Genomic DNA, 16,381 nt, shown 5'->3' with positions numbered 1-16,381 from the left:
CGCTGGTCCTGCTGCTATTTTGTGCTCTGCTTATCGGCGACTGCGCTGGTCCTGCTGGGGTTTTCTGCACTGCTCATCGGCGTCGGCGACTGGGCTGGTCCTGCTGTTGTTTTCGCCTCTGCTCGTCGGCGTCTGCGACTGCGATTGTCCTGCTGCTGTTTTCTGCTCTGCTCGTCGGCGACTGCGCTGGTCCTGCTGGTGTTTTCTGCACTGCTCATCGGCGTCGGCGACTGGGCTGGTCCTGCTGTTGTTTTCGCCTCTGCTCGTCGGCGTCTGCGACTGCGCTTGTCCTGCTGCTGTTTTCTGCTCTGCTCGTCGGCGACTTCGCTGGTCCTGCTGTTGTTTTCTGCTCTGATCGCCGGCGTTGGCGACTGCGCTGGTCCTGCTGCTGTTTTCTTCTCTGCTCGTCGGCGTCTGCTCTGCTCGTCGGCGTCTGCGCTGGTCCTGCTGCTGTTTTCTGCTCTGCTCGTCGGCGACTGCGCTGGTCCTGCTGCTGTTTTCGCCTCTGCTCGTCGACGTCTGCTCTGCTCATCGGCGTCAGCGACTGCGCTGGTCATGCTGCTGTTTTCTGCTCTGCTAATTGGCATCTGCGACTGCGCATCTCCTGCTGCTTTTTTCTGCTCTGCTTGTAGGCATCAGTGACTGCGCTGACCCTGCTGCCTTTTTCTGCTCTGATCGTCTGCGACTGCGCATCTCCTGCTGCTGTTTTCTGATCTGCTCATCGGAGTCGGCTACTGCGCTTGTCCTGCTGCTGTTTTCTGCTCTGCTTGTCTGCTTCAGCGAATGCGCTGATCCTGCTGCCGTTTCCTGCTCTGCTCGTCGCCGTCGGCGACTGCGCTGGTCCCACAGTTGTTTTCTGCTCTGATCGTCGGCGTCGGCGACTGCGCTGGTCCTGCTGCTGTTTTCTTCTCTGCTCGTCGGCGTCTGCTCTGTTCGTCGGCGTCTGCGACTGCGCTGGTCCTGCAGCTGTTTTCTGCTCTGCTCATCGGTGACTGCGCTGGTCCTGCTGGGTTTTTTTGCACTGCTCATCGGCGTCGGCGACTGCGCTGGTCCTGCTGTTGTTTTCGCCTCTGCTCGTCGGCGTCTGCGACTGCGCTTGTCCTGCTGCTGTTTTCTGCTCTGCTCGTCGGCGACTGCGCTGGTCCTGCTGCTGTTTTCTGCACTGCTCATCGGCGTCGGCGACTGTGCTGATCCTGCTGCTGTTATCTGCTCTGCTCGTAGGCGTCGGCGACTGCGCTGGTCCTGCTGCTGTTTTCTGCACTGCTCATCGGCATCTGCGACTCCGCTGGTCCTGCTGCTGTTTTCTGCTCTGCTCGGCGGCGACTGCGCTGGTCCTGCTGCTGTTTTCTGCACTGCTCATCGGCGTCGGCGACTATGTTGATCCTGCTGCTGTTTTCTGCTCTGCTCATTGGCGTCTGCGACTGCGCATCTCCTGCTGATTTTTTCTGCTCTGCTCGTCGGCGTCAGCGACTGCGCTGACCCTGCTGCTGTTTTCTGCTCTGATCGTCTGCGACTGCACATCTCCTGCTGCTGTTTTTTGCTCTGCTCGTCAGCGTCAGCGACTGTGCTTATCCTTCTGCTGTTTTTTGCTCTGCTCATCGGTGTCGGCTACTGCGCTGATCCTTCTGCTGTTTTCTGCTCTGCTTGTCTGCATCAGCGAATGCGCTGATCCTGCTGCTTTTTCCTGCTCTGCTCGTCGCCGTCGGCAACTGCCCTGGTCCTGCTGTTGTTTTCTGCTCTGATCGTCGGCATCGGCAACTGCGCTGGTCCTGCTGCTGTTTTCTTCTCTGCTCGTCGGCGTCTGCTCTGCTCGTCGGCGTCTGCAACTGCGCTGGTCCTGCTGCTGTTTTCTGCTCTGCTCATCGGCGACTGCGCTGGTCCTGCTGGTGTTTTCTACACTGCTCATCGGCGTCGGCGACTGCGCTGGTCCTGCTGTTGTTTTCGCCTCTGCTCGTCTGCGCCTGCGACTGCGCTGGTCCTGCTGCTGTTTTCTGCTCTGCTCGTCGGCGACTGCGCTGGTCCTGCTGCTGTCTTCTGCACTGCTCATCGGCGTCGGCGACTGTGCTGACCCTGCTGCTGTTTTCTGCTCTGCTCGTAGGCGTCGGCGACTGCGCTGGTCCTGCTGCTGTTTTCTGCACTGCTCATCGGCGTCTGCGACTCCGCTGGTCCTGCTGCTGTTTTCTGCTCTGCTCGGCGGCGACTGCGCTGGTCCTGCTGCTGTTTTCTGCACTGCTCATCGGCGTCGGCGACTATGTTGATCCTGCTGCTGTTTTCTGCTCTGCTCATTGGCGTCTGCGACTGCGCATCTCTTGCTGATTTTTTCTGCTCTGCTCGTCGGCGTCAGCGACTGCGCTGACCCTGCTGCTGTTTTCTGCTCTGATCGTCTGCGACTGCGCATCTCCTGCTGCTGTTTTTTGCTCTGCTCGTCAGCGTCAGCGACTGTGCTTATCCTTCTGCTGTTTTTTGCTCTGCTCGTCGGCGACTGCGCTGGTCCTGCTGCTGTTTTCTGCTCTGCTCATCGGCGTCGGCTACTGCGCTGATCCTTCTGCTGTTTTCTGCTCTGCTTGTCTGCATCAGCGAATGCGCTGATCCTGCTGCTTTTTCCTGCTCTGCTCGTCGCCGTCGGCAACTGCGCTGGTCCTGCTGTTGTTTTCTGCTCTGATCGTCGGCATCGGCGACTGCGCTGGTCCTGCTGCTGTTTTCTTCTCTGCTCGTCGGCGTCTGCTCTGCTCGTCGGCGTCTGCGACTGCGCTGGTCCTGCTGCTGTTTTCTGCTCTGCTCATCGGCGACTGCGCTGGTCCTGCTGGTGTTTTCTACACTGCTCATCGGCGTCGGCGACTGCGCTGGTCCTGCTGTTGTTTTCGCCTCTGCTCTTCGGCGCCTGCGACTTCGCTGGTCCTGCTGCTGTTTTCTGCTCTGCTCGTCGGCGACTGCGCTGGTCCTGCTGCTGTTTTCTGCACTGTTCATTGGCGTCGGCGACTGTGCTGATCCTGCTGCTGTTTTCTGCTCTGCTCAAAGGCGTCGGCGACTGCGCTCGAACTGCTGCTGTTTTCTGCACTGCTCATCGGCTTCGGCGACTGCGTTGATCCTGCTGCTGTTTTCTGCTCTGCTTGTTTGCGTATGCGACCGCGCATCTCCTGCCGATTTTTTCTGCTCTGCTCGTTGACGTCAGGGACTGCGCTGATCCTGCTGCTGTTTTCTGCTCTCTTCGTCGGCGTCTGCGACTGTGCATCTCCTGCTGCTGTTATTTGCTCTGCTCGTCGGTGTCGGCGACTGCGCTGATCCTGCTGCTGTTTTCTGCTCTGCTCATTGGCGTCAGCGACTGGGCTGATCCTGCTGCTGTTTTCTGCTCTGCTCGTCTGCGTCAGCGAATGCGCTGATCCTGCTGCTGTTTCCTGCTCTGCTCATCGCCGTCGGCGACTTCGCTGGTCCTGCTGTTCTTTTCTGCTCTGATCGCCGGCGTCGGCAACTGCGCTGGTCCTGCTGCTGTTTTCTTCTCTGCTCGTCGGCGTCTGCTCTGCTCGTCGGCGTCTGCGACTGCGCTGGTCCTGCTGCTGTTTTCTGCTCTGCTCATCGGCGACTGCGCTGGTCCTGCTGTTGTTTTCGCCTCTGCTCGTCGGCGCCTACGACTGCGCTGGTCCTGCTGCTGTTTTCTGCTCTGCTCGTCGGCGACTGCGCTGGTCCTGCTGCTGTTTTCTGCACTGCTAATTGGCGTCGGCGACTGTTCTGATCCTGCTGCTGTTTTCTGCTCTGCTCAAAGGCGTCGGCGACTGCGCTGGACCTGCTGCTGTTTTCTGCACTGCTCATCGGCTTCGGCGACTGCGTTGATCCTGCTGCTGTTTTCTGCTCTGCTCGTTTGCGTCTGCGACTGCCAATCTCCTGCCGATTTATTCTGCTCTGCTCGTTGGCGTCAGGGACTGCGCTGATCCTGCCGCTGTTTTCTGCTCTCTTCGTCGGCGTCTGCGACTGCGCATCTCCTGCTGCTGTTATTTGCTCTGCTCGTCGGCGTCGGCGACTGCGCTGATCCTGCTGCTGTTTTCTGCTCTGCTCATTGGCGTCAGCGACTGGGCTGATCCTGCTGCTGTTTTCTGCTCTGCTCGTCTGCGTCAGCGAATGCGCTGATCCTGCTGCTGTTTCCTGCTCTGCTCATCGCCGTCGGCGACTTCGCTGGTCCTGCTGTTGTTTTCTGCTCTGATGGCCGGCGTCGGCGACTGCGCTGGTCCTGCTGCTGTTTTCTTCTCTGCTAGTCGGCGTCTGCTCTGCTCGTCGGCGTCTGCGCTGGTCCTGCTGCTGTTTTCTGCTCTGCTCGTCAGCGACTGCGCTGGTCCTGCAGTTGTTTTCGCCTCTGCTCGTTGACATCTGCTCTGGTCATCGGCGTCTGCGACTGCGCTGGTCATGCTGCTGTTTTCTGCTCTGCTCATTGGCGTCTGCTACTGCGCATCTCCTGCTGCTTTTTTCTGCTCTGCTCATCGGCGTCAGTGACTGCGCTGACCCTGCTGCTGTTTTCTGCTCTGATCGTCTGCGACTGCTCATCTCCTGCTGCTGTTTTTTGCTCTGCTCGTCGGCGTCAGCGACTGCGCTGATCCTGCTGCTGTTTTCTGCTCTGCTCGTCGGCTTCTGCAACTGCGCATCTCCTGCTGCTGTTTTTTGCTCTGCTCGTCGGCGACTGCGCTGGACCTGCTGCTGTTTTCTGCTCTGCTCATCGGCGTCGGCTACTGCGCTGATCCTGCTGCTGTTTTCTGCTCTGCTTGTCTGCGTCAGCGAATGCGCTGATCCTGCTGCTGTTTCCTGCTCTGCTCGTCACCGTCGGCGACTGTGCTGGTCCTGCTGTTGTTTTCTGCTCTGATCATCGGCGTTGGCGACTGCGCTGGTCCTGCTGCTGTTTTCTTCTCTGCTCGTCGGCGTCTGCGACTGCGCTGGTCCTGCTGCTATTTTGTGCTCTGCTTATCGGCGACTGCGCTTGTCCTGCTGGGGTTTTCTGCACTGCTCATCAGCGTCGGCGACTGGGCTGGTCCTGCTGTTGTTTTCGCCTCTGCTCGTCGGCGTCTGCGACTGCGATTTTCCTGCTGCTGTTTTCTGCTCTGCTCGTCGGCGACTGCGCTGGTCCTGCTGGTGTTTTCTGCACTGCTCATCGGCGTCGGCGACTGGGCTGGTCCTGCTGTTGTTTTCGCCTCTGCTCGTCGGCGTCTGCGACTGCGCTTGTCCTGCTGCTGTTTTCTGCTCTGCTCGTCGGCGACTTCGCTGGTCCTGCTGTTGTTTTCTGCTCTGATCGCCGGCGTCTGCTCTGCTCGTCGGCGTCTGCGCTGGTCCTGCTGCTGTTTTCTGCTCTGCTCGTCGGCGACTGCGCTGGTCCTGCAGTTGTTTTCGCCTCTGCTCGTCGACGTCTGCTCTGCTCATCGGCGTCAGCGACTGCGCTGGTCATGCTGCTGTTTTCTGCTCTGCTAATTGGCATCTGCGACTGCGCATCTCCTGCTGCTTTTTTCTGCTCTGCTTGTTGGCATCAGTGACTGCGCTGACCCTGCTGCCTTTTTCTGCTCTGATCGTCTGCGACTGCGCATCTCCTGCTGCTGTTTTTCGCTCTGCTCGTCGGCGTCAGCGACTGCGCTGATCCTGCTGCTGTTTTCTGCTCTGCTCGTCGGCGTCTGCCACTGCGCATCTCCTGCTGCTGTTTTTTGCTCTGCTCGTCGGCGACTGCGCTGGTCCTGCTGCTGTTTTCTGCTCTGCTCATCGGCGTCGGCTACTGCGCTGATCCTGCTGCTGTTTTCTGCTCTGCTTGTCTGCGTCAGCGAATGCGCTGATCCTGCTGCTGTTTCCTGCTCTGCTCGTCGCGGTCGGCGACTGCGCTGGTCCTGCTGCTGTTTTCTTCTCTGCTCGTCGGCGTCTGCTCTGCTCGTCGGCGTCTGCGACTGCGCTGGTCCTGCTGCTGTTTTCTGCTCTGCTCATCGGCGACTGCGCTGGTCCTGCTGGTGTTTTCTACACTGCTCATCGGCGTCGGCGACTGCGCTGGTCCTGCTGTTGTTTTCGCCTCTGCTCTTCGGCGCCTGCGACTTCGCTGGTCCTGCTGCTGTTTTCTGCTCTGCTCGTCGGCGACTGCGCTGGTCCTGCTGCTGTTTTCTGCACTGTTCATTGGCGTCGGCGACTGTGCTGATCCTGCTGCTGTTTTCTGCTCTGCTCAAAGGCGTCGGCGACTGCGCTCGAACTGCTGCTGTTTTCTGCACTGCTCATCGGCTTCGGCGACTGCGTTGATCCTGCTGCTGTTTTCTGCTCTGCTTGTTTGCGTATGCGACCGCGCATCTCCTGCCGATTTTTTCTGCTCTGCTCGTTGACGTCAGGGACTGCGCTGATCCTGCTGCTGTTTTCTGCTCTCTTCGTCGGCGTCTGCGACTGTGCATCTCCTGCTGCTGTTATTTGCTCTGCTCGTCGGTGTTGGCGACTGCGCTGATCCTGCTGCTGTTTTCTGCTCTGCTCATTGGCGTCAGCGACTGGGCTGATCCTGCTGCTGTTTTCTGCTCTGCTCGTCTGCGTCAGCGAATGCGCTGATCCTGCTGCTGTTTCCTGCTCTGCTCATCGCCGTCGGCGACTTCGCTGGTCCTGCTGTTCTTTTCTGCTCTGATCGCCGGCGTCGGCAACTGCGCTGGTCCTGCTGCTGTTTTCTTCTCTGCTCGTCGGCGTCTGCTCTGCTCGTCGGCGTCTGCGACTGCGCTGGTCCTGCTGCTGTTTTCTGCTCTGCTCATCGGCGACTGCGCTGGTCCTGCTGTTGTTTTCGCCTCTGCTCGTCGGCGCCTACGACTGCGCTGGTCCTGCTGCTGTTTTCTGCTCTGCTCGTCGGCGACTGCGCTGGTCCTGCTGCTGTTTTCTGCACTGCTAATTGGCGTCGGCGACTGTTCTGATCCTGCTGCTGTTTTCTGCTCTGCTCAAAGGCGTCGGCGACTGCGCTGGACCTGCTGCTGTTTTCTGCACTGCTCATCGGCTTCGGCGACTGCGTTGATCCTGCTGCTGTTTTCTGCTCTGCTCGTTTGCGTCTGCGACTGCCCATCTCCTGCCGATTTATTCTGCTCTGCTCGTTGGCGTCAGGGACTGCGCTGATCCTGCCGCTGTTTTCTGCTCTCTTCGTCGGCGTCTGCGCATCTCCTGCTGCTGTTATTTGCTCTGCTCGTCGGCGTCGGCGACTGCGCTGATCCTGCTGCTGTTTTCTGCTCTGCTCATTGGCGTCAGCGACTGGGCTGATCCTGCTGCTGTTTTCTGCTCTGCTCGTCTGCGTCAGCGAATGCGCTGATCCTGCTGCTGTTTCCTGCTCTGCTCATCGCCGTCGGCGACTTCGCTGGTCCTGCTGTTGTTTTCTGCTCTGATGGCCGGCGTCGGCGACTGCGCTGGTCCTGCTGCTGTTTTCTTCTCTGCTAGTCGGCGTCTGCTCTGCTCGTCGGCGTCTGCGCTGGTCCTGCTGCTGTTTTCTGCTCTGCTCGTCACCGACTGCGCTGGTCCTGCAGTTGTTTTCGCCTCTGCTCGTTGACATCTGCTCTGGTCATCGGCGTCTGCGACTGCGCTGGTCATGCTGCTGTTTTCTGCTCTGCTCATTGGCGTCTGCTACTGCGCATCTCCTGCTGCTTTTTTCTGCTCTGCTCATCGGCGTCAGTGACTGCGCTGACCCTGCTGCTGTTTTCTGCTCTGATCGTCTGCGACTGCTCATCTCCTGCTGCTGTTTTTTGCTCTGCTCGTCGGCGTCAGCGACTGCGCTGATCCTGCTGCTGTTTTCTGCTCTGCTCGTCGGCTTCTGCAACTGCGCATCTCCTGCTGCTGTTTTTTGCTCTGCTCGTCGGCGACTGCGCTGGACCTGCTGCTGTTTTCTGCTCTGCTCATCGGCGTCGGCTACTGCGCTGATCCTGCTGCTGTTTTCTGCTCTGCTTGTCTGCGTCAGCGAATGCGCTGATCCTGCTGCTGTTTCCTGCTCTGCTCGTCACCGTCGGCGACTGTGCTGGTCCTGCTGTTGTTTTCTGCTCTGATCATCGGCGTTGGCGACTGCGCTGGTCCTGCTGCTGTTTTCTTCTCTGCTCGTCGGCGTCTGCGACTGCGCTGGTCCTGCTGCTATTTTGTGCTCTGCTTATCGGCGACTGCGCTTGTCCTGCTGGGGTTTTCTGCACTGCTCATCGGCGTCGGCGACTGGGCTGGTCCTGCTGTTGTTTTCGCCTCTGCTCGTCGGCGTCTGCGACTGCGATTTTCCTGCTGCTGTTTTCTGCTCTGCTCGTCGGCGACTGCGCTGGTCCTGCTGGTGTTTTCTGCACTGCTCATCGGCGTCGGCGACTGGGCTGGTCCTGCTGTTGTTTTCGCCTCTGCTCGTCGGCGTCTGCGACTGCGCTTGTCCTGCTGCTGTTTTCTGCTCTGCTCGTCGGCGACTTCGCTGGTCCTGCTGTTGTTTTCTGCTCTGATCGCCGGCGTCTGCTCTGCTCGTCGGCGTCTGCGCTGGTCCTGCTGCTGTTTTCTGCTCTGCTCGTCGGCGACTGCGCTGGTCCTGCAGTTGTTCTCGCCTCTGCTCGTCGACGTCTGCTCTGCTCATCGGCGTCAGCGACTGCGCTGGTCATGCTGCTGTTTTCTGCTCTGCTAATTGGCATCTGCAACTGCGCATCTCCTGCTGCTTTTTTCTGCTCTGCTTGTTGGCATCAGTGACTGCGCTGACCCTGCTGCCTTTTTCTGCTCTGATCGTCTGCGACTGCGCATCTCCTGCTGCTGTTTTTCGCTCTGCTCGTCGGCGTCAGCGACTGCGCTGATCCTGCTGCTGTTTTCTGCTCTGCTCGTCGGCGTCTGCCACTGCGCATCTCCTGCTGCTGTTTTTTGCTCTGCTCGTCGGCGACTGCGCTGGTCCTGCTGCTGTTTTCTGCTCTGCTCATCGGCGTCGGCTACTGCGCTGATCCTGCTGCTGTTTTCTGCTCTGCTTGTCTGCGTCAGCGAATGCGCTGATCCTGCTGCTGTTTCCTGCTCTGCTCGTCGCGGTCGGCGACTGCGCTGGTCCTGCTGCTGTTTTCTTCTCTGCTCGTCGGCGTCTGCTCTGCTCGTCGGCGTCTTCGACTGCGCTGGTCCTGCTGCTGTTTTGTGCTCTGCTCATCGACGACTGCGCTGGTCCTGCTGTTGTTTTCGCCTCTGCTCGTCGGCGTCTGCGACTGCGCTTGTCCTGCTGCTGTTTTCTGCTCTGCTCGTCGGCGACTGCGCTGGTCCTGCTGCTGTTTTCTGCACTGCTCATCGGCATCTGCAACTGCGCTGGTCCTGCTGCTGTTTTCTGCTCTGCTCGTCGGCGACTAGGCTGGTCCTGCTGCTGTTTTCTGCACTGCTCATCTGCGTCGGCGACTGTGTTGATCCTGCTACTGTTTTCTGCTCTACTCATTGGCGTCTGCAACTGCGCATCTCCTGCTGCTTTTTTCTGCTCTGCTCGTCGGCGTCAGCGACTGCGCTGACCCTGCTGCTGTTTTCTGCTCTGATCATCTGCGACTGCGCATCTCCTGCTGCTGTTTTTTGCTCTGCTCGTCGGCGTCATCGACTGCGCTTATCCTGCTGCTGTTTTCTGCTCTGCTCGTCGGCGTCTGCGAATGCGCATCTCCTGCTGCTGTTTTTTGCTCTGCTCGTCGGCGACTGCGCTGGTCCTGCTGGTGTTTTCTGCACTGGTCATCAGCGTCGGCGACTGCGCTGGTCCTGCTGTTGTTTTCGCCTCTGCTCGACGGCGTCTGCGACTGCGCTGGTCCTGCTGCTTTTTTCTGCTCTGCTCGTCGGCGACTGCGTTGATCCTGCTGCTGTTTTCTGCTCTGCTCGTCGGCGTCGGCGACTGCGCTGGTCCTGCTGTTGTTTTCTGCTCTGATCATCGGCGTCGGCGACTGCGCTGGTCCTGCTGCTGTTTTCTTCTCTGCTCGTCGGCGTCTGCTCTGCTCGTCAGCGTCTGCGACTGCGCTGGTCCTGCTGCTGTTTTCTGCTCTGCTCTTTGGCGACTGCGCTGGTCCTGCTGGTGTTTTCTGCACTGCTCATCAGCGTCGGCGACTGCGCTGGTCCTGCTGTTGTTTTCGCCTCTGCTCGTCGGCGTCTGCGACGGTCCTGCTGCTTTTTTCTGCTCTGCTCGTAGGCGAAGGCGACTGCGCTGGTCCTGCTGCTGTTTTCTGCACTGCTCATCGGCGTCGGCTACTGCGCTGATCCTGCTGCTGTTTTCTGCTCTGCTCGTCGGCGACTGCGACTGCGCATCTGCTGCTGCTTTTTTCTGCTCTGCTCTTCGGCGTCAGCGACTGCGCTGATCCTGCGGCTGTTTTCTGCTCTTCTCGTCGGTGTCTGAGACTGCGCATCTCCTGCGGCTGTTTTTTGCTCTGTGCGTCGGCGACTGCGCTTATCTTGATGCTGTTTTCTTCTCTGCTCGTCGGCGTCTGCGACTGCGCTGGTCCTGCTGCTATTTTGTGCTCTGCTTATCGGCGACTGCGCTTGTCCTGCTGGGGTTTTCTGCACTGCTCATCAGCGTCGGCGACTGGGCTGGTCCTGCTGTTGTTTTCGCCTCTGCTCGTCGGCGTCTGCGACTGCGATTTTCCTGCTGCTGTTTTCTGCTCTGCTCGTCGGCGACTGCGCTGGTCCTGCTGGTGTTTTCTGCACTGCTCATCGGCGTCGGCGACTGGGCTGGTCCTGCTGTTGTTTTCGCCTCTGCTCGTCGGCGTCTGCGACTGCGCTTGTCCTGCTGCTGTTTTCTGCTCTGCTCGACGGCGACTTCGCTGGTCCTGCTGTTGTTTTCTGCTCTGATCGCCGGCGTCTGCTCTGCTCGTCGGCGTCTGCGCTGGTCCTGCTGCTGTTTTCTGCTCTGCTCGTCGGCGACTGCGCTGGTCCTGCAGTTGTTTTCGCCTCTGCTCGTCGACGTCTGCTCTGCTCATCGGCGTCAGCGACTGCGCTGGTCATGCTGCTGTTTTCTGCTCTGCTAATTGGCATCTGCGACTGCGCATCTCCTGCTGCTTTTTTCTGCTCTGCTTGTTGGCATCAGTGACTGCGCTGACCCTGCTGCCTTTTTCTGCTCTGATCGTCTGCGACTGCGCATCTCCTGCTGCTGTTTTTCGCTCTGCTCGTCGGCGTCAGCGACTGCGCTGATCCTGCTGCTGTTTTCTGCTCTGCTCGTCGGCGTCTGCCACTGCGCATCTCCTGCTGCTGTTTTTTGCTCTGCTCGTCGGCGACTGCGCTGGTCCTGCTGCTGTTTTCTGCTCTGCTCATCGGCGTCGGCTACTGCGCTGATCCTGCTGCTGTTTTCTGCTCTGCTTGTCTGCGTCAGCGAATGCGCTGATCCTGCTGCTGTTTCCTGCTCTGCTCGTCGCGGTCGGCGACTGCGCTGGTCCTGCTGCTGTTTTCTTCTCTGCTCGTCGGCGTCTGCTCTGCTCGTCGGCGTCTGCGACTGCGCTGGTCCTGCTGCTGTTTTCTGCTCTGCTCATCGGCGACTGCGCTGGTCCTGCTGGTGTTTTCTACACTGCTCATCGGCGTCCGCGACTGCGCTGGTCCTGCTGTTGTTTTCGCCTCTGCTCTTCGGCGCCTGCGACTTCGCTGGTCCTGCTGCTGTTTTCTGCTCTGCTCGTCGGCGACTGCGCTGGTCCTGCTGCTGTTTTCTGCACTGTTCATTGGCGTCGGCGACTGTGCTGATCCTGCTGCTGTTTTCTGCTCTGCTCAAAGGCGTCGGCGACTGCGCTCGAACTGCTGCTGTTTTCTGCACTGCTCATCGGCTTCGGCGACTGCGTTGATCCTGCTGCTGTTTTCTGCTCTGCTTGTTTGCGTATGCGACCGCGCATCTCCTGCCGATTTTTTCTGCTCTGCTCGTTGACGTCAGGGACTGCGCTGATCCTGCTGCTGTTTTCTGCTCTCTTCGTCGGCGTCTGCGACTGTGCATCTCCTGCTGCTGTTATTTGCTCTGCTCGTCGGTGTTGGCGACTGCGCTGATCCTGCTGCTGTTTTCTGCTCTGCTCATTGGCGTCAGCGACTGGGCTGATCCTGCTGCTGTTTTCTGCTCTGCTCGTCTGCGTCAGCGAATGCGCTGATCCTGCTGCTGTTTCCTGCTCTGCTCATCGCCGTCGGCGACTTCGCTGGTCCTGCTGTTCTTTTCTGCTCTGATCGCCGGCGTCGGCAACTGCGCTGGTCCTGCTGCTGTTTTCTTCTCTGCTCGTCGGCGTCTGCTCTGCTCGTCGGCGTCTGCGACTGCGCTGGTCCTGCTGCTGTTTTCTGCTCTGCTCATCGGCGACTGCGCTGGTCCTGCTGTTGTTTTCGCCTCTGCTCGTCGGCGCCTACGACTGCGCTGGTCCTGCTGCTGTTTTCTGCTCTGCTCGTCGGCGACTGCGCTGGTCCTGCTGCTGTTTTCTGCACTGCTAATTGGCGTCGGCGACTGTTCTGATCCTGCTGCTGTTTTCTGCTCTGCTCAAAGGCGTCGGCGACTGCGCTGGACCTGCTGCTGTTTTCTGCACTGCTCATCGGCTTCGGCGACTGCGTTGATCCTGCTGCTGTTTTCTGCTCTGCTCGTTTGCGTCTGCGACTGCCCATCTCCTGCCGATTTATTCTGCTCTGCTCGTTGGCGTCAGGGACTGCGCTGATCCTGCCGCTGTTTTCTGCTCTCTTCGTCGGCGTCTGCGCATCTCCTGCTGCTGTTATTTGCTCTGCTCGTCGGCGTCGGCGACTGCGCTGATCCTGCTGCTGTTTTCTGCTCTGCTCATTGGCGTCAGCGACTGGGCTGATCCTGCTGCTGTTTTCTGCTCTGCTCGTCTGCGTCAGCGAATGCGCTGATCCTGCTGCTGTTTCCTGCTCTGCTCATCGCCGTCGGCGACTTCGCTGGTCCTGCTGTTGTTTTCTGCTCTGATGGCCGGCGTCGGCGACTGCGCTGGTCCTGCTGCTGTTTTCTTCTCTGCTAGTCGGCGTCTGCTCTGCTCGTCGGCGTCTGCGCTGGTCCTGCTGCTGTTTTCTGCTCTGCTCGTCAGCGACTGCGCTGGTCCTGCAGTTGTTTTCGCCTCTGCTCGTTGACATCTGCTCTGGTCATCGGCGTCTGCGACTGCGCTGGTCATGCTGCTGTTTTCTGCTCTGCTCATTGGCGTCTGCTACTGCGCATCTCCTGCTGCTTTTTTCTGCTCTGCTCATCGGCGTCAGTGACTGCGCTGACCCTGCTGCTGTTTTCTGCTCTGATCGTCTGCGACTGCTCATCTCCTGCTGCTGTTTTTTGCTCTGCTCGTCGGCGTCAGCGACTGCGCTGATCCTGCTGCTGTTTTCTGCTCTGCTCGTCGGCTTCTGCAACTGCGCATCTCCTGCTGCTGTTTTTTTGCTCTGCTCGTCGGCGACTGCGCTGGACCTGCTGCTGTTTTCTGCTCTGCTCATCGGCGTCGGCTACTGCGCTGATCCTGCTGCTGTTTTCTGCTCTGCTTGTCTGCGTCAGCGAATGCGCTGATCCTGCTGCTGTTTCCTGCTCTGCTCGTCACCGTCGGCGACTGTGCTGGTCCTGCTGTTGTTTTCTGCTCTGATCATCGGCGTTGGCGACTGCGCTGGTCCTGCTGCTGTTTTCTTCTCTGCTCGTCGGCGTCTGCGACTGCGCTGGTCCTGCTGCTATTTTGTGCTCTGCTTATCGGCGACTGCGCTTGTCCTGCTGGGGTTTTCTGCACTGCTCATCGGCGTCGGCGACTGGGCTGGTCCTGCTGTTGTTTTCGCCTCTGCTCGTCGGCGTCTGCGACTGCGATTTTCCTGCTGCTGTTTTCTGCTCTGCTCGTCGGCGACTGCGCTGGTCCTGCTGGTGTTTTCTGCACTGCTCATCGGCGTCGGCGACTGGGCTGGTCCTGCTGTTGTTTTCGCCTCTGCTCGTCGGCGTCTGCGACTGCGCTTGTCCTGCTGCTGTTTTCTGCTCTGCTCGTCGGCGACTTCGCTGGTCCTGCTGTTGTTTTCTGCTCTGATCGCCGGCGTCTGCTCTGCTCGTCGGCGTCTGCGCTGGTCCTGCTGCTGTTTTCTGCTCTGCTCGTCGGCGACTGCGCTGGTCCTGCAGTTGTTTTCCCCTCTGCTCGTCGACGTCTGCTCTGCTCATCGGCGTCAGCGACTGCGCTGGTCATGCTGCTGTTTTCTGCTCTGCTAATTGGCATCTGCGACTGCGCATCTCCTGCTGCTTTTTTCTGCTCTGCTTGTTGGCATCAGTGACTGCGCTGACCCTGCTGCCTTTTTCTGCTCTGATCGTCTGCGACTGCGCATCTCCTGCTGCTGTTTTTCGCTCTGCTCGTCGGCGTCAGCGACTGCGCTGATCCTGCTGCTGTTTTCTGCTCTGCTCGTCGGCGTCTGCCACTGCGCATCTCCTGCTGCTGTTTTTTGCTCTGCTCGTCGGCGACTGCGCTGGTCCTGCTGCTGTTTTCTGCTCTGCTCATCGGCGTCGGCTACTGCGCTGATCCTGCTGCTGTTTTCTGCTCTGCTTGTCTGCGTCAGCGAATGCGCTGATCCTGCTGCTGTTTCCTGCTCTGCTCGTCGCGGTCGGCGACTGCGCTGGTCCTGCTGCTGTTTTCTTCTCTGCTCGTCGGCGTCTGCTCTGCTCGTCGGCGTCTTCGACTGCGCTGGTCCTGCTGCTGTTTTGTGCTCTGCTCATCGGCGACTGCGCTGGTCCTGCTGTTGTTTTCGCCTCTGCTCGTCGGCGTCTGCGACTGCGCTTGTCCTGCTGCTGTTTTCTGCTCTGCTCGTCGGCGACTGCGCTGGTCCTGCTGCTGTTTTCTGCACTGCTCATCGGCATCTGCAACTGCGCTGGTCCTGCTGCTGTTTTCTGCTCTGCTCGTCGGCGACTAGGCTGGTCCTGCTGCTGTTTTCTGCACTGCTCATCGGCGTCGGCGACTGTGTTGATCCTGCTACTGTTTTCTGCTCTACTCATTGGCGTCTGCAACTGCGCATCTCCTGCTGCTTTTTTCTGCTCTGCTCGTCGGCGTCAGCGACTGCGCTGACCCTGCTGCTGTTTTCTGCTCTGATCATCTGCGACTGCGCATCTCCTGCTGCTGTTTTTTGCTCTGCTCGTCGGCGTCATCGACTGCGCTTATCCTGCTGCTGTTTTCTGCTCTGCTCGTCGGCGTCTGCGAATGCGCATCTCCTGCTGCTGTTTTTTGCTCTGCTCGTCGGCGACTGCGCTGGTCCTGCTGGTGTTTTCTGCACTGGTCATCAGCGTCGGCGACTGCGCTGGTCCTGCTGTTGTTTTCGCCTCTGCTCGACGGCGTCTGCGACTGCGCTGGTCCTGCTGCTTTTTTCTGCTCTGCTCGTCGGCGACTGCGTTGATCCTGCTGCTGTTTTCTGCTCTGCTCGTCGGCGTCGGCGACTGCGCTGGTCCTGCTGTTGTTTTCTGCTCTGATCATCGGCGTCGGCGACTGCGCTGGTCCTGCTGCTGTTTTCTTCTCTGCTCGTCGGCGTCTGCTCTGCTCGTCAGCGTCTGCGACTGCGCTGGTCCTGCTGCTGTTTTCTGCTCTGCTCTTTGGCGACTGCGCTGGTCCTGCTGGTGTTTTCTGCACTGCTCATCAGCGTCGGCGACTGCGCTGGTCCTGCTGTTGTTTTCGCCTCTGCTCGTCGGCGTCTGCGACGGTCCTGCTGCTTTTTTCTGCTCTGCTCGTAGGCGAAGGCGACTGCGCTGGTCCTGCTGCTGTTTTCTGCACTGCTCATCGGCGTCGGCTACTGCGCTGATCCTGCTGCTGTTTTCTGCTCTGCTCGTCGGCGACTGCGACTGCGCATCTGCTGCTGCTTTTTTCTGCTCTGCTCTTCGGCGTCAGCGACTGCGCTGATCCTGCGGCTGTTTTCTGCTCTTCTCGTCGGTGTCTGAGACTGCGCATCTCCTGCGGCTGTTTTTTGCTCTGTGCGTCGGCGACTGCGCTTATCTTGATGCTGTTTTCTGCTCTGCTCGTCAGCGTCGGCGACTGCGCTGGTCCTGCTGCTGTTTTTTGCTCTGCTCGTCGGCGTCGGCGCTGATCCTGTTGCTGTTTCCTACTCTGCTCGTCGCCGTCGGCGACTGCGCTGGTCCTGCTGTTGTTTTCTGCTCTGATTGACGGCGTCGGCGACTGCGCTGGTCCTGCTGCTGTTTTCTGCTCTGCTCGTCGGCGTCGGCGACTGCACTGATCCTGCTGCTGTTTTCTGCTCTGCTCGTCGGCGTCTGCCACTGCGCATCTCCTGCTGCTGTTTTTTGCTCTGCTCGTCGGCGACTGCGCTGGTCCTGCTGCTGTTTTCTGCTCTGCTCATCGGCGTCGGCTACTGCGCTGATCCTGCTGCTGTTTTCTGCTCTGCTTGTCTGCGTCAGCGAATGCGCTGATCCTGCTGCTGTTTCCTGCTCTGCTCGTCGCGGTCGGCGACTGCGCTGGTCCTGCTGCTGTTTTCTTCTCTGCTCGTCGGCGTCTGCTCTGCTCGTCGGCGTCTTCGA

Source organism: Nothobranchius furzeri, chromosome 8 (assembly GCF_043380555.1).
Source record: "Nothobranchius furzeri strain GRZ-AD chromosome 8, NfurGRZ-RIMD1, whole genome shotgun sequence".
Classification (NCBI taxonomy): Eukaryota; Metazoa; Chordata; class Actinopteri; order Cyprinodontiformes; family Nothobranchiidae; genus Nothobranchius; species Nothobranchius furzeri.
Note: the sequence above shows the minus strand (reverse complement) of the source record.